Source organism: Sarcophilus harrisii, chromosome 1 (assembly GCF_902635505.1).
Source record: "Sarcophilus harrisii chromosome 1, mSarHar1.11, whole genome shotgun sequence".
Lineage (NCBI taxonomy): Eukaryota > Metazoa > Chordata > Mammalia > Dasyuromorphia > Dasyuridae > Sarcophilus > Sarcophilus harrisii.
This window is the reverse complement of record NC_045426.1, coordinates 451,749,537-451,768,144: the sequence shown is the minus strand read 5'-3', so window position 1 is coordinate 451,768,144 and position 18,608 is coordinate 451,749,537. Positions and strand designations below refer to the sequence as shown.

Sequence of the window (18,608 nt, the reverse complement as noted above, 5' to 3'; positions counted from 1 at the left end):
ATGGTTGTCTTACCTTTCATTCTCTTAGTCCTTTGGCAGTAGAGGCTGATGCTGAGCTGATCTAGCCTCCTGATATGACTTTTAAAGGACTGCTGTTTTCAGGGCCTGTTAGATGATTCCTATCACTGTATTTATTACTATGATTTTGAAGGCTAGAATGTCAAATACCTTGCCTTCCCGGTCTCCCTTTCATTGCATGGGACAAATCAGAAACCCTATATTTCCTGAAATTTTTTTGTCTACAACATTCAGTGAAGGTTTCCAGTAGACCTCCATAACTAGTACTCTAAAAAAATGCCAAATCAAAGGTTGTACATTTAGAGAAAGGAGAATTGCTATTTATCAAATAATTCATTTTTGATTGCTTGCTGAGGTATCATAACATCCTGTTTCTCATAGTTTCTATCTTCTAATGGTGTGTCTACAAGTCTGATTTTCTGTGATTGCAATTTTTCATACTTCCCACATTTTCCCTTGTTCCCAATTTATGAGAAAAAGCTCATAAATCCAGGTCAAATACAGATGTGATATTAATTAGAATGCAAATAGGGATAAGAAAAAAATTGTACATCTTTTAAAAAAGGCCATCTGTGCAGGATTCTAGTAAGAAACTTTTTTTCTCTCTGAAAGGTAGATATAATGGGAAGAATTGGCAATCAACTCTGGGGATTTGCAGTGGAAAAGGCATTGCTCCTTAATAAATTATTTTCTAATTTTCCAAAGTATTAGGTGGATTGAATGAACTAGTTTTTGTAAATTCCCTTTCATAGGCAGATTTTGCTATGAACATGTAGTCAGTTAAGACAGCAGCAGTATTTGGTTATGGTTTCTGTTCCCTGGCTTATTGGTAACTAGTTGACTGAAATCCTCTTAGAATCAGTCTCAGTGAGCTGTAGGGAAATACATAAAAAAGGAATTCCACTGTACACAATGAATATTGACTGCTTAGAGCTTTGACATTTTGAAATCTTTTGAAGTTATATGAAGTTTCATAATATGTAGGTTTGCTCCAATGCATTTTATTTTACTTCTCTCCTGTCAGAAATCCACAAAACATTTGCAGACTAAACACTTGATATCTCTGTGGAGCAAGTCTCTTCCTATCCTTTCTCAGACTTTGTCTGAAAACTATATCATGATATAACATATTAGGGAAGATATTTACAAAAATTACTACACTTACTGGATTAAATTAAATCATTAAAAAGAAAATAAGTTGTACCTACAATTTTTTAATAGCAAAATTAAGAGGATATTTCAAAATTAGCCTTAAAATATATTTTTCAGTATTAACTCTTGGACCCTTGTGCTTAATCTCCTTTCTTAGAATTATAGGATTTTGTTTGTTTGTTTGGTTTGGTTTGGTTTATTTGTTTGTTTTTTAAAGTGATTTGATGTCTTTAATATTTAGTCCCAATGCAATCTAGCCCTAGTTAATCCCTGTATTGCCCTAGCTAATCCTGTATCCTGTGAATTCTATTTCTTTTCATTTTTATATATTCAAAAAGATTAACTTGTTCTTTTAGTGGCATGTATTAACTGATAAAAGATAGTATTGGAATTAAAGATCCTTTGAGCTGAAACTTGTGGAAACTGTCTGACTTGTTTGCTTCACCAAGTCATCTGACTTGTAAAGTAAACATTTGAAGTCAATTGATATAGACAATCATAATTTAATTTCTAGACAGTTTTCAAAAGAGTTCTTACTCTTTAGTGTACCATGGCTTCATAACTGATTTGATATTGGAATTCTTGATCTTGCATTGTGGTTTCTATATTCTTGTCTTTCATCTCATCACCCAAAATATCTAGCACATTACAAAGTTTAGTGCTAGTAAGACAAATGGATCTAACTTAATGTCCTCATCTAAATTCAAGCTTCTTTTGAAGTTGTGATTTCATATTTAAGCACAATCTATAAAGTGACAATGTAGAAGAGGGATTAAAATTATTCTGCTTGGCTCTAGAAGAGATTGAATGGAAAGTATGAAAGATAAAATTTAGACTTCCTGTAAGGAAGAATTGCCTAAGTATTTAATACTATCCAGTGCAATGAATGTCCTCAGGATATAGTTTAATGTGTTCCCATTCACTAAAGATCTTTTATTAGAGTTTGGACAACCACTTCTCAGATGTGTTGTAGAGATAATTCATTTTCAGGTATGAGTTGGATTACATTGAAATTGAGTTCCTAAGAATTTTGACCTTTGTAAATAGATATATTTTTTAAAAAGCCAACAAATACACAAAGATAAATTTAAAACTATAAATGAATGTGTAATTTTAATTAGTTCTGTCATACAAATAACCCTAAAATAGTTGAATAATTTAAAAGTTGCAATTTTCCTTTTATAAATCCACAAACAAATAACAGCACAAAAAGGAAGGAAAATCATGTTCATGGTGTTAAGAATAAAAGTAACTTAACTTGTTTTCTTGTAATAAAATGAAATTAATCAAAACAGAATTTTGTGAACACTCATTATTGTCTTGCCAAAGAGCAATAATAGACCAACAATGAATTTTTCATCTTCAAAGATCGTGTTGACAAATTGCTGGCAGTTAATTGTTAGCAATGAATTGCCCGGCTGGAGAAGAGAGTGACTAATAAATTTTTTCTTCAAACATTAAAGGTCTTTGCCATTGATTTTTCCATCTGGCCTGTGGAATTATGCTTGGCTTTTATAGCTTTGCAATCCAGAAAGTCAAGGAAGTTTCATAGACTCAAATGCTACAGAAAGCTAGTTATCTACAGAAACTCAAATCCATGTGGTTTTCCATTTGATATTTCTGGTCTGTAGATATGTATTGCATTGAAGATGGAAATATTTATACAAGTTTTGCATGTTTATTTTTTACTACTAATGAATTGGGTAAGATTTTTAAAATAATAACCTAAACCTTATACTCAGCTTAATAACCCTATCTCAAAGTTGAAAAAAATGATAATTGTTTATGAGACATTTTAATATAATGGATTTTTTGAAAAAAATAATAGATCATAAGCTTTTTGGCATCTGTATAAAATTTATTTATCTTTCTATTAGTAAATTGTGATAATATTCTTTGGAATATCAGACAATGAAAGGAATAACTAATGTGTATTGCCAAATAAAAAAGACAATGAACTTCTAGACACAATGTCCTGCTGGAAATAGGTATCCCCATATACTGTTACTGCTAACTGTTTGAGAGTCTCTTCTGTTAAAATGTTTCCAAGTTCTTTGTTTAAAAAAAAAATAACCAATCTTGTTTGCCTCATAAATTTTAGCTATTATGATACTTAGTGGATATTGACTCTATTATTTGTAGTGACATATTTAAAGAGGAAATAGGGGGAAATAAACTATTTTCAAATCCCAGGTCACATATTTTGTACAGAATGAGAGAGAGAAATGGGGTAGGTTGGAGGAAGGAAGGAAGAAAAGGGAGGAAGAAAAGAAGAGGGAGGGAGGAAGGAAGGAAAGAAGGAAGGAAGGAAGGAATGTAGGAAGGAAAGAAGGAAGGAAGGAAAGAAGGAAGGAAGGAAAGAAGGAAGGAAGGAAAGAAGGAAGGAAGGAAGGAAGGAAGGAAGGAAGGAAGGAAGGAAGGAAGGAAGGAAGGAAGGAGGAGGAAGGAAGAGGAGAAGGAAGAAAGGAAAGAGGGAAGAGAGGGAGGGAGGAAGGGAAAGAAGAAGGTAAGAACAGAGGGAAGGAGGAAAGGAGGAAGGTGAAAAGGAAAAAAGGGAATGAGGGAGAGGAAAATCTCATATTGCTTTAGCTAATAGAAAATATACAGCATATATTGGTTTTACTACAATCAACTATTTTGTGTGCATAAATTCATATAAAATGTTTGAATGAGATCTAGCAAAGCAGAGTATGCTAGAAACCACACAGGAACTAAAGTTAAAAGAGCTGAGTTCAAATCAAGGCTATTCAACTTAGTAATTATATGATATTGGCTATAAAATGGGATTATTGAACTAATTAACCATAAGAGTTCTCTTCTAATTCTGATCTGTGATCCTGTTCAATGACCTTTATGATGATATTTCACCAATTTCAAATTTCACAAACTATGCAAAATAAATATGTAGATTATGTAAACTGTTTGGCTATAAAATTTCATCATACAGAACCTTAAACACTTGTGAACTTCCTTTCACCTCACAACCACATTTATCCAACTGAGATCACTCTGTCCATTGTTAAAAAAAAAAAAAAAAAAGTAGTCAGATATAAAGTCAGAGACTCTGGAATGTGCTGGCTAAAGCAAACAGAAAAAAAAAAAAAAAAGAATAATATATTCCCAACATTATGCTGACTGAATGTGATTTATTTCAACATACCAAGTCAATTGAAAAAAAGGAAAGGCATTTGGGAAAATATGTCCCCCCCCAAAAAAAAATGTATTATTTATCTTTTTGTGTGTATGCTTTGTAGCTTTTGTAAGCTAAATCAAAATTAAAAAAAAAAAACACTAAAGTAATTTTCTTAGCTTCTAAATCAAGACTTTTAAATAATCCCTATTCTCATTGAAATCAAGGGTATTTAAAAATTATTGCTGAATTATAAGTTCTATTCCTTATCACCATTCTAGAATACATTTACTATAACTCTACCAGTAGCCATATATCATACAAACTATATTCTACTGCATATTATAATTATTTTGTAATTTTTTTTCTTATCATGTTATGAAGGTAAACATGTGTGCTCAGTGGCAGCATTAGTAGATCCCAATATCTGATCAGTTTTACTGGACTGGAAAATCTTGAGGTGTATGCAATCAGTAACATGAAAATCTAAAGATATTAGAAAGAGAATATCAAAAGTTTGGCTCACCACAACTCATTAAAAACCTACTTATGTAGTATATTATGTGTCAGTAGAACAAGGACCTAAATAAAATGAAATTATTGATCTCTATTATCAGAATGTAAGTTTTCTGTAAGGGAAAACTTCTGCCACCCAAGGAAATCCATTTAATTTTTGAAGAAATTTAATTGTTAGGAAATATTACCTTAGATTAAGCTGAAATCTGCCTTCCTACAAATTCCATCCAATGTTCCTATTCTATTCTTTGATGATCAGCTGAACAAAACTAACCCTTGTAGTCAAAAACATGGCAAAGTCATTGGAACCTTGCCCTATGAACTCAACATTTAAGTGGTTTCTGGATATAAAATTATAGTTTTAACAATTCATTTGCTTCTTGATGGCATTAGTATGTACTTTCAGTATGGTAGATAAAAGTAAATTTAGTATTTGGTTAACAAAAATAAGTGGGGCAGTAAGGTGGTACAATAGAGAGAATGTCTGGTCGGGATTCCAGAAGACTCATTTTCCTGAATTCAAATCTGGCCTCATGTTTTTACTAGCTATATGATTCTGAGTAAGTCACTTTACTCTGTTTACCTCAATTTTCTTATCAGTAAAATGAATTGGAGAAGAAAATGGCAAACCACTCCAATATCTTTGTCAAGAAAATTCCAAATGGAATCATGAAGAGTCAGACACAATTGAAATGAATGAACAACACAGCAAATAAGAAAAATAGTAGATTTTATTGCTGGCATTTATATTCAGTTATTCCCCAATCAGTAGATACTGAATTTGTTCTACTTTTTGTTCCAACAAAAATATTGCTATAAATATTTTTATGTTTGTGAATCTTTCCTTTTTGATATCTTTTCTTTATGGATATACTAGGGTTTAGTATAGTTATGTGCAAGCCATAATGACCAAAATCTGGTTAATTGATCCCCTATTGGAGGAATCTGGAATTAGTGATTTATTACACTGTGGCTCCTGCTACAAAACTCATTGAAGTAAAAGGTATTTTTCTTCTCCCCAACTTTGTCGCATCCCCTTTAATCTGAATTCTTCCTCCTCTTTTATATTTTAGATGGCATATTTTTAAATCTATCATATTGGTGGAGATTTTCCTACCCATCAGTTGTTTACTATTTTTAATTTTGTTGATTTGCTTCCATAGATTTAAAACACCTTAATGTAATCAAGTACATGTCTTTTCTCTAATAATTTTCCTCTTTGTTGAATTGAGAAAAACATTACCTAACTTCTTTAATTGAGATAATTACTTAATTCTACATTCTTCCATCTTTATTAGTGTTCTTTATCGACACACACACTTTTTTTTCACTTTTTTAAGTCTTTTTAATACATATATCCCTAGACAATATAATATAAAAAATTGCTACAAGTTCAATTCCTCAGCAGTTTTCTCAAGTAAATTTATTAAGTAATACATTTCTGCCTCATCTCCTCCTCTCCCTCAGCTTCTTTTTTAGGAGTCTGTCAAAAACTATACATTTTGACTGATATTTGGGATATCTAATCTGTTACCCTGAAGTACTTTACTATTTTGACATAGCATAAATTTCAATGACAGCTACTTTATAAAATAGCTTTATGTCTGGGAGAGCAACATATTCTTTCTTGAGGCAGAAGCAAGAGACTATTAGGGGACTCCTTCCACCATCTTCTATGTGACTGCCTTCATATTTTAATGATCTTTTTGTGATTAACTAACTACCTTTGTTGTAGGAGGGGGTAGGTTTAAAAGATCTTATTTTTATTTCCTAAGTTCTACTTCCCATTCACAATAGAAATAAAAAAAAAAACTTTCATAATATCATGGTTTTTCAGAATTTGAGGAACTTTGGAGATGATCTACTTTTACTATATTGATTAACTAATATCAGAGAGATTTGATAATTTGTTAAATGTTATACAATAATGGGCTGGTTTACTTACATTTAGAAAAATTTTCTTTCTTTTTCTTTAAGTAGAAATTGTTTATTGACAGTATAAAGAATAAGTGAAAATTCTTTGGCGTATATGACAACCTGTTATTCTCAGGCAGTTCTATCTTTGAGGTACTCATTCAACAGATATAAATGCTGTGCTAATTAAAAGCTAATATTATTTATTAAATTTAAAACTACTACTGGTAGAAAACACTTATTTACTCTAGAATGAATTATTGTTTGTCCTTGAAAATAATAAAATTGCATTTTAAAATGTATTATTCAGAGAACTTATCAATTCAGATTGTTAGCACTCCCCTAATTAAACTTAGTTGTCTGTTACTATGTTTTTAGAGCACTTCTCTTTTTAAAATTTTTAAATTTTTATTTTTTGCTGATGCATTTGGGGTTGTGACTTGCTCAGGATCACACAGCTAGGAAGTGTTAAGTGTCTGACCAGATTTGAACTCAGATTCTCCTGATTTCAGGGCTGGTGCTCTATCCACTGTACCACCTAGCTGCCCCTACTATATGGTTTTATCTTTCTCTACATAGATAAGTGTACATATTGAAATTTTTATGTTGTGTAATAATTTGCTGATTTTCAGATTGTTAATTTCCTTTTTTTTTCTATTTAATAGACTTTTATTTACAGGATATATGCATGGGTAACTTTACAGCATTAACCTCTTGTTCCAATTTTTCACCTTTTACCCCCCCCCCACCCCCTCCCCTAGATGGCAGGATGACCAGTAGATGTTAAATATATTAAAATATAAATTAGATACACAATAAGTATACATGACCAAAACGAGATTGTTAATTTCCATAAGAAAATTTTATACTAAAGGCTTTTAAAGTGTTTTAAAGACTTTGAAAAATCTTCCTATATGCTTTGTCACATACAAGCGTAAGGTATTCAGTTACATTAAATAAAAAATCATCAAATCATTATCTTGTGGTTTTCTCTTGTTATGATTTTCATCTCCTAAACTAACTCATATGGAAATATGTAAAAAAAAAAATGAATGTATATGTGCAACCCCAAGATAAAAAATAAATATATATATTTTTAAATCGTCAAATCACCTGTAACTTAAAGTAAATTTTTCAATGGCAAGTTTTATATAATTGTAGATTTATTTTTAATCATAAAATACTTTAGAGCTACAGATTTCTAGAAACTAGTGATGGTTTTATTCTTCATTAATCTATTTTAATCATTCATTCATTAGTTTATTTATTGATTTATTTTTGGTTGTAAGGCAATCAGGGTTAAGCCACTTGCCTGCTGTTAAATACATAATGTCAAGTGAAGTCCCCCTGAATCCAGGATCAATGCTCTATATACTCTACCACCAACCTGCCCCCATTACTCTGTTTAGCAATCTATCAATACCCCTATAATAAATCAGTGTTTCTTCCCTCTGTTGCCAGATCTATAGTCTTGAATTAAAAATATGACCATGTCATTATCATTCTCAAAAAGCTTCAGTAGCTTCCTGTTTTTAGTTATTTGGTCACATCTGACTTTTGTGACTCAATTTAGAGTTTTCTTGGCAAAGATACTAGAGTGGTTTGCTAATTCCCAATACGGCTCATTTTACCAATAAGGAAACTCTCTTTATACTAGCACAGGAGCTCTCCCCACTTGTCATGCACTCCCTCCTCACTTCCATTTCCTGAATCCTTATTACTCTACTGGATGTTTCACTAAAGTGCTACTCCTGTATAAGGCTTTTAAAAATTACTTTGTTTTTACTTTCAGTATGTTTTGTGTTTACTCATTTGTGTACATGGTATTTCCAATCAGTATAAAATCAGTCTGAAGACAGAAGGCTGTCATTTATTAAGCACCAACTATGTGCTGGGCAGTTTACTAAGTGTTTTGTAAAATCTGTCTCAGCTATAAATGTGATCTCATTTGATCCTTACAATAACCCTGAAGATAGATGCTGTTATGATACCCACTTTACAGTTGAGGAGCCAGACAGAGCTAGTGAGTAATTGAAGCTGGTTTTGAACTCAGGTCTTCCTGACTCTACTATATTACCTGGGGTCTCTTTTCATTTTTGCCTTTATATCCTAGCACAGCTTATTGTATATGGTAGATGTTTAATAAAAGCTTGTTTACTTGAAATTGAAATTTGAGAATGTCATGAACTAACCTGGTCACTGGCGGACAGGAACTACAAGGGGTTCTATGATGGAGAAAAGAGGGCAATTGTCAAAAAGCCATGGGGAACTTTCCTGTTCTCAGGGCCAGATCCTAGCCAACCCTATCACTTTCATTTTAATGAGCATCAAAATTTACCCAACTCATTTTAAATTTAAAGCTTAGAAAAAAAGTGAAATCTGGCAGCTTTCTAGTCTGTCACAGGAGTGTCCAATAATTCATATTATGCCCTGGGAGGCTGCTTCTGGTGAATGGAATTAGTTGTAGTGTATGACCTCATGTTCAACAACACCCCTGCAATTTCTAGGAAAGCCTCCATATTCTGCGCCTGGCTGGTTTCCTGCTAGACAACAGAGGACTGATGTTTTCTATTTCTCTCCGACCAGTGATCTTTTTTTTCAGACTTGACATCAAAGAAAGCAAGAAAACTTTATAAATCATTTTTATGTAAACTTCAAAGCCAAGTTTTGATACATTTATTTTGTCTGTGGTTTGTAAGTTTTCAGGCCCAGCTTGGGTGTTCACACATAGAACTACTGGACTTTTGATGTCCTATCTACCATGAGTCAAACAGATCATAACCTGACTTTGTGGGGGGTGGGGGGGTGGGGGGGGTGTTTGTGTGTGTGTTTAGAAATCAGTAAAATGATCATAAGAATAATAAGTCTGGATGAGGTAAGCCAAATTAATTGTGAATCAATCAACAAGCTTGGTAAACTGTTTGCTGTATCGGGGATACTGAACTAGATGGTAGAATAACAAACAGAAAAACCAAATAGACAAAAAGATGGAAAAAGAACAAAAACACAAACCTTTCTCTCATAAATCTTAAATTTGATTGCAGGAAATAACATAAATAAAGTAAAACAGTAATGGCTATCATTTCTATTTCATTGTATTTTTAAGATTTTTAAGGCTCTTTACATCTTATCTCATTTAACATATGGGAATTAGGAGACATCAGGTCCTCATGTAGGAGGTAGTATTTAAGACTGTATTTGTTGTTAAATCTTCTAGTGTCTCAATATTCATCATTCCCCATTTGAGGTTTTCTTGGCAAAGATACTGAAGTAATTTGCTATTTCCTTCTCTGGCTCATTTTATAAATGAGGAAACTGAGGCAAACAGGATAAAGTGACTTGCCCAGCATCACACAGCTAAATTTGAACTCAAGAAGATGAATATTCCACATTCCAGGCCCAGTATTTTATTCATTGTGCCACCTATCTGCCTCTTGAGATTAAAGAGTAAAGAACAGTGAATTTCAAAGAAAGGGTTTTATAATGTTTTCATTCATCATCATATTTCTTCCTGCCCTCACATCTCAATATTTTTAAAAGACATAACATAAAAGTGCTATAGTAGAATGGAAAGAGAATTAGCTTCTGGGAGAAAGGATATTAAAATCCCCACCCTGCTACTTAGTACCTGTGTGATGTTGTGCAAGTTACATGTCAGTTTCCTTATATCTAAAATGAGAGGGTCAAACTCAGTTTTCTAGTCCATAAATCTACTATGGTATTAACCTTATAAATTAGAAACTGGATGAGTTCTTAGGAAGGCAGCTTGAACTGGTTTCAAGATGGACATCTCTCTGCTGGTCAAAAGAAAAGGGAAAAATCATGGAAGCAAGGAAGGAAGGGAGGGAGGGAAGGAGAGAGGGAGGAAAGAAGAAAAGAAGGGAGAAAGGAAGGGAGAAAGGAAGGAAGGAAAGAAGGAAGGAAGGAAGGAAGGAAGGAAGGAAGGAAGGAAGGAAGGAAGGAAGGAAGGAAGGAAAAAAAGGAGGGAGAGAGGAAGGAACCCCAAACCAAACCAAATCATTCAGAAAGACCAGGATTCAAGGTGTCTCTGATACAGGTTAGCTGTGTGACATTGGAGTAATCAGGACCTCTCAATGTTCTACAATTATCTGAATCCATAAAATGTAGAATATGTGATAATCTATATTGATAAAAAAGAATTTTCTCATCCAGAAAGTAGTTCTCTATACAAAATGATTCCCAGATCCACTGTAAGTAAATCAATATTTTATATACATACATGCATTAAGAAACAACTTAACAAAAATTCCTTAGGCAAAGCATATGTAGGGTAATACCCTATATGAAGCAGACATTGTGAATGGTGATAGAAGCTAAGAAGTATCTCTAACTCAGTTACAATGTATCTGCAGATAGTGAGTGATTCTGTGTCTCTTGCCCTGTTCAGTGGTGATCCTTATATTTTCACCATGGCTGGTGGTAAATGTGTCTGTGAGGGGAAAAGTGATTCATCTTGTAAGTATAATCTAATAGACTGGGTTATCTTTCTAGTGTAGTTAACAAAATAGCAAAGACCTTCCCAGAGTGCATGCAAAAAAAAAAAAAAAAAAAAAAAAATGAAGGTCCTTACTTATGAGAGTAAATCTTTAAAATACATGAAACTGCACTATTTTATCAAATAATGTCATCTTAAACCTATATTTCAGTTGAGGGGAAAAACTATGCAGGGATATAAAACTTCAAAAAATTGAAATACTCTTCTACTTGGAGGAAATGCACGTGGAACTTACAAATTTAAACCAGTTCTTGTTCACCACTCAGAAAATCAGAACTTTAAGAGGAGTCTGCAAAGCAAGACTATCTGTGCATTATTTTGCTAACCCTGAGGCATGGATGTCTTTGAACAATGGTTTATGCACTGCTTCATTCCTGAAGTCAAGAAGTTTTGTAATGATAATAGCATTCCTTTCAAGATTCAAGATTATTTTGGAAAATGCCCTAGGTCATCCTCCCCACCTGGTTGATTTTGATGAAAACATAAAATTTGTCTGCCATCCCTCCAACACTATCTTATTGTTACACCCTATGGATAATGGAATGATTATAAATTTCAAGGCATAATGTACTTCATTTGCTCAGTTAATTGTAGCTCTTTATATAGATAAGGACTTGATAGTAAAAGATTTCTGGAAATGCTATAATATTTGCCATACAATCCAGAATATTATTAAGACATTGGAAAATGTAATAAAAACATATACGAATAGAGTTTGGGAAATAGAATGTCCATAATTCACTCCATTTTTAATGGCTCTGACAAAGATGAAGCTTTTAAAGTAGTAACAAGTTTGTAAAATTTGCACAAAAATTGGAGCTAAAAGTAGATGAGAATGATGTGGAAAGGTGGATTAATCTTCATGGAGAATTGTCAAATGAAGATCTTGATTGAAGTTATCAATTATTTCAATATGTTAAGGACACTATTTAGAAGTAGAATGGAATAGATACATAAGGATGTTAACTTTGGAATATATGCATAAAGTGTTTTGAAAGTAGAGTTAGAGTGTGAGGTGAGTTAAACAGAACACCATTCTGATTTGAGTATTTGAGCTGATGCTTATTGTAGTGGCCATTGGTACAATAGCTGACTTTAATGCAATGTTCATCCTCATTGAAGGCGTATGACAAAACAACTGAAACCAACTTGCTAAAAAGCATAGAAGCAAACACACAGCCTTGTTTTGCTCCATTATGACTGGGAAACCTTGAATATATCATCCATCATCTAGAACCTAGGCAAGTATGACATCAGAAAATTGATATACAATACTGATGAACTTTTCTGAATAATCAAATTTTGACATACTTTTCCATATGTCCTCATGACTAACAGTGTAAAAGATTTTGGTTAGATCTGCAAATACTATGTGCCCCTTCTGAAAACACCCTGACTTTCAGCTACTGCACTGATAGTAAATTCTTCAACCTGAAAAGACTATAAGCCAAGACTAAAGTGAAAGGAGTGTTGGTACATGCTTTTTCCCATTTGCAGATGATTTTGCACTCAATCAATGTAGCTTCCAAAGCTATACAAAATATAGACTGATTCTCTGCAACTTGTATTAATTTTGGCCTAACAATTAACATCAAGAAAACACAGATATTCCATCAACCAGCACCATCAGTGGAACTGTCAGCAAAGCTTTGAATGCTGTGGATAAGCTCACTTAGCATGGCTGTATACTTTCCAGAGATGTCCACAATGATAATGAATTTGACACATGCATTTCCAGAGCTAGCTCAGTGTTTGGGAGGCTTCAGAAGAAAATTTGAGAGAGGAGAGGTATTAGGCTGACTGACTAGTAAACTGAGGATCTACAGAGCTGTGGTGCTGACCTCATTGTTGTATTCCTATGAAACCTGGACAGTCTCCCAATTACTTCCATTTGAATTTTTTAAGGGAGATTCTTAAAATCACAGGTCAGGATAATAAAGGACACTAAAGTCCTTCCTCAAACTAAACTGACAAGCATTCAAACTCTATTACTTTCTGTAGGAATGATCAAAGTTTATTATAGAAAGTCAACTCATTGTTCAAATGTCAAATGCATGCTTGCCAAAAAGATTATTTTATGGAGAACTCAGGGCAAGTGCTCATGTTGTGTTCAAAAAAAGTTATAAAAGCACACACTGAAAATCTCTCTTAAGAACTTTGGAATTAATTATATGACATGGAAGATATTAGCACAAAACCACCCAGCATGGTATGCCCTCAGTAAAAAAGGCTTTGTCCTCTATGAGCAAAGCAGAACTGAATTAAATCAGAAAAAACTTGAATTGTAGCAAGTTAGAGAATGCATCTCAAATGTTCATTTGCTCTACCCAACCTGTGGTATAGTATTCTGAGCTCATTTTTGTCTGATAAGTTATATTTGGGCAAACTGCAAATTGACTCTTACATAGTGATGCCATTTTGATAACCAACCAGAATAATGGCAGTCATGATTAGAGTGATTATTAGTGTGAATAAGAGTCTAACTAGAAAGTTGTTGCTATTGTTGATTGTGGTCCTTCATTCTCTCTCATGTCTTGACTTGTGCATAAATTGAATTTGAATTGAGACAGAGTTGTTTTGATCCCAGTTTTGAGAGAGTATTCTGTTTTTGTTTTTTTTTACTTAGTTTTTTTTTTATTTTCAAAATATATGCATAGATAATTTTGAACATTCACCTTTGCAAAATCTTGCATTGCAAATTGTTTCCTTTCCTTTCCCCTCTTTCCCCTAGAAGGCAAGTAATTCAATATGTTAAACATGTGCAATTCTTCTATATATATTTCTATAATTATCATGCTACACAAGAAAAATCAAATCAAGAAGAAAAAAATGAGGAAGAAAAGAAAATGCAAGCAAAAAACAATATAAAAAGGTGAAAATAATATGTTGTGATCCACACTCAGTGCCTACAGTCCTGTCTGGGTAAGGATAGCTCTCTTCATCACAAGATCATTGGAAATGGCCTGAATCACCTCACTGTTGAAAAGAGCCACATCTGTCAGAATTGATCATTGTATAATCTAGCTGTTGCTGTGTACAATGTTCTCCTTGCTCTACTTCACTTAGCATCAGTTCAAATAAGTCTCTCCGGGTATCTCTGAAATCATCCTGCTGATTGTTTCTTATGGAACAATAATATTCTATAACATTCATATACCATAACTTATTTGGCCATTCTCCAACTGATGAGCATTCACTCAGTTTCTAGTGTCTTGCCACTATTAAAAAATAAAAAAAGCTTCTACAAACATCTTTGCACATGTGGGTCCCTTTCCCTCCTTTAAGATCTCTTTAGGATATAAGCCCAGTAGAACACTGCTGGATCAAAAGGTATGCACAGTCTGATAGCCCTTTGGACATAGTTCCAAATTGCTTTAAAAGAGGATTTGGGGAAGATGACAGAGTAGGTCTATAAATTCAAACTCTTCAGATTTTCCCCATAAATTAACAATTTTATACCTCTGGACAATCATAAACTAGTGAAAAATCAAGAAGACTTGGGCAGAGCAGGAGTCCTAAAAGCCCCCATGCTGGGGACTGACCATTGTAAACTGCAAACTCCGTCAGACTAGCTCCAAAGAAACACCAAGTGAAGACCCATGGGGTTTTTGGCTGGAGCCTTAGCAGGAACCACAGAAACTTTCACCTCTGGAATTTGTTTGGATTTCAGGGTCTGAGTCCAGGAAGATTGAGGGAACCTTGGCTGATTAGGAACACCAGGCCCAGCTGTAATGCAGAGATGTGGCCCTGGACAGAAGCAGTGGGGCAAGGATGCTACTGGATGGGGACACTTGCAGGCCAGTTGCAATAATCCTGTGATGATGAGAATCATTTACACCCAGAGACAGGACTGTGGGAACTGAGTGTGGATCAGAACATAGCATTTTTATTTCTTTTGTTGTTGTTTGCTTGAATTTTATTTTCTTTCTAATATTTTTCCTTTTTGATCAGATTCTTCTTGTGCAGCAAGATAATTGCATAAATACATATGCCTATATTGGATCTACATATATTTTTTTACTATGTTTAACATATATCGGATTACTTGCCATCTAGGAGAGGGGTTAGGGAAAAGAAGGGGAATTGGAACACAAGGTTTTACAAGGATCAATGTTGAAATATTTTCCATGCATATGTTTTGAAAATAAAAAAGCTTCAATTAAAAAAAAAAAAAGAAAAAAAGAAAATTAGAATCGGGCAAGAGGAAGCCAGTGAAGCTGTAAGAGAACAACAACAACAACAAAAAGAATGAAACAATATAAAGAATGAAAAAATAGAACAGAATATGAAACATCTTATAAGGAAAACAATCAAACTGGAAAGAAGAGATCAAAAAGAAAAAGAAAAAAAAATATATATATATATAAGAAAAATTGAACTACTTGAAAGCTGTGACCAAAAAAAGAACCTTGACACAATTATGCAAAAAATAATCCATGAAAATTGTCCTAGAGTGATAGAACATGAGGAGAAAGTAGAAATAGAAAAAATCCACCAATCACCACTTCAAAGAGATCGTTTGTGAAAACCATATAGGAATACTATTGCTAAATTTTGAAAGCCCTAGATCAAAAAGAAAATTTTACAAGAAACAAGTAATGAATAATTCAAATATGTTGGAACTACAATTAGAATTGTACAGGACTTATCAGGAGTCCTACAATCATATACAGTAGGTCCTGTAATCATATATACCAGCTATCAAAAGAATTAGGTCAGTGGCCAAAAATATCATATCCAGCAAAATTATCCATATTATTGAATAAGAAAAATGGACATTAAACAAACATGCAGATTTTCAGAACTTTCTATTAACCAAGCCTAAACTCAATAGAAAATTTTACATATAAGAGCCAATATCAAAGATCAGTTTTAAGGAACTTAATGTGGATAAACTGCCTTTTTTTTTTTTAAACGTGGAGATGTATACCATATGTTTAAAATTGACATCAGCAATAAGGTACCTCAAAATAAAGATCGAGGCAAAGTTAAGGTAAAAATAGTAATTATACCTTACCAAATGAAGTGCAGAGGAAGAAGAGACAGAGGCATTAGAGAAGGAAAGAGGGAACATAGTTAAGAAAACCTCTTTACATCGGGAATGGGTTAAATAGATCACACTACATATATGCCATGAAGTATGTAGCAACCTCCAAAATCTTTAAAGAAATAAGGGGGGAAGGATGGGCAGAGGGAGAAACATATATTAAAAAAAGAAAAAGTTGGCAGCCATTGCTCTAAAGGATAAAGAGAACAGGGAAGATAAGTAAAAAACATGGCTATTCTATATTACTTTTGTCCTCCCTTTATTTCTTTTCTTTTCTTTTTTTTTTTTTTTAATTTAATAGCCTTTTATTTACAGGTTATATGCATGGGTAACTTTACAGCATTAACAATTGCCAAACCTCTTCTTCCAATTTTTCACCTCTTACCCCCACCCCCTCCCCTAGATGGCATGATGACCAGTAGACGTTAAATACATTAAAATATAAATTAGATACACAATAAGTATACATGACCAAAACGTTATTTTGCTGTACAAAAAGAATCAGACTCTGAAATATTGTACAATTAGCTTGTGAAGGAAATCAAAAATGCAGGTGTGCATAAATATAGGGATTGGGAATTCAATGTAATGGTTTTTAGTCATCTCCCAGAGTTCTTTTTCTGGGCATAGCTAGTTCAGTTCATTACTGCTCCATTAGAAATGATTTGGTTGATCTCGTTGCTGAGGATGGCCTGGTCCATCAGAACTGGTCATCATATAGTATTGTTGTTGAAGTATATAATGATCTCCTGGTCCTGCTCATTTCACTCAGCATCAGTTCGTGTAAGTCTCTCCAGGCCTTTCTGAAATCATCCTGTTGGTCATTTCTTACAGAACAGTAATATTCCATAATTTTCATATACCACAATTTATTCAGCCATTCTCCAACTGATGGACATCCATTCAGTTTCCAGTTTCTAGCCACTACAAAAAGGGCTGCCACAAACATTCGTGCACATACAGGTCCCTTTCCCTTCTTTATAATCTCTTTGGGATATAATCCCAGTAGTAACACTGCTGGATCAAAGGGTATGCACAGTTTGATAACTTTTTGAGCATAGTTCCAAACTACTCTCCAAAATGGTTGGATTCGTTCACAACTCCACCAACAATGCATCAATGTCCCAGTTTTCCCACATCCCCTCCAACAATCATCATTATTTTTTCCTGTCATCTTAGCCAATCTGACAGGTGTGTAGTGGTATCTTAGAGTTGTCTTAATTTGCATTTCTCTGATTAATAATGACTTGGAGCATCTTTTCATATGACTAGAAATAGTTTCAATTTCTTCATCTGAGAATTGTCTGTTCATAGCCTTTGACCATTTTTCAATTGGAGAATGGCTTGATTTTTTATAAATTAGAGTTAATTCTCCATATATTTTGGAAATGAGGCCTTTATCAGAACCTTTGACTGTAAAAATATTTTCCCAGTTTATTGCTTCCCTTCTAATCTTGTCTGCATTAGTTTTGTTTGTACAAAAACTTTTCAGTTTGGTATAATCGAAATTTTCTATTTTGTGATCAGTAATGATCTCTAATTCTGCTTTGGTCATAAAGTCCTTCCCCTTCCACAGGTCTGAGAGGTAAACTATCCTGTGTTCCTCTAATTTATTAATAATTTCATTCTTTATGTCTAGGTCATGAACCCATTTTGACCTTATCTTGGTGTACAGTGTTAAGTGTGGATCAATGCCTAGTTTCTGCCATATTAGTTTCCAATTTTCCCAGCAATTTTTATCAAACAGTAAGTTCTTGTCCCAAAAGCTGTGTTCTCCCCTTTATTTCATTTTTAAATTACCATTTAGCTTATAAAGCAGAAAGTAAACCAAGAAAACTAAACAAAACAAAAAATCAGTGTTAATCATCTACTATGTGCCAGGCACTATGCTAAATGATGCAAATACAAAGAAACAATCAATTCCTACTCACAAGGGGCTTCCTTGCAAAAGAGAAGACAAGTGCAAATGTACATGCATACTGAATATGCAAAGAAGACAAAGTAGTTCATAGTATCATTTGTTCTTAAAGAGAACCATGACATCAGGGAGGTGATTCCATGACATGCAGGTGAATTGGATTTAGGTGAGGAAAGGCTGGGCAAGGTCACTTGCCTCATTTTCCCTTCCAGAACCATCTGGGTCCAGTGGCAAGAGATAGATCAGGATGATTAGTGATGGCTCTGGATGCAATGGGAAACCTTGGTCTTTTTAAACAAGGTCTTCAAGATGCCCCAGTTTGACTGAGGTTCCACCCATTCAGTGATTAAGGTTAGGCATGGATTGTAGCAAAGAATCTCTTTTTTCACCTAATTCA

At 33.6% G+C, this 18,608-nt stretch overlaps 1 protein-coding gene across 4 annotated transcripts in view; it reads left to right on the top strand.

Moving 5' to 3' along the window:
* Positions 1 to 18,608, top strand: part of C1H8orf34 (chromosome 1 C8orf34 homolog) — a 394,007-nt gene that overhangs the window by 326,217 nt on the left and 49,182 nt on the right. The window lies entirely within an intron of this gene.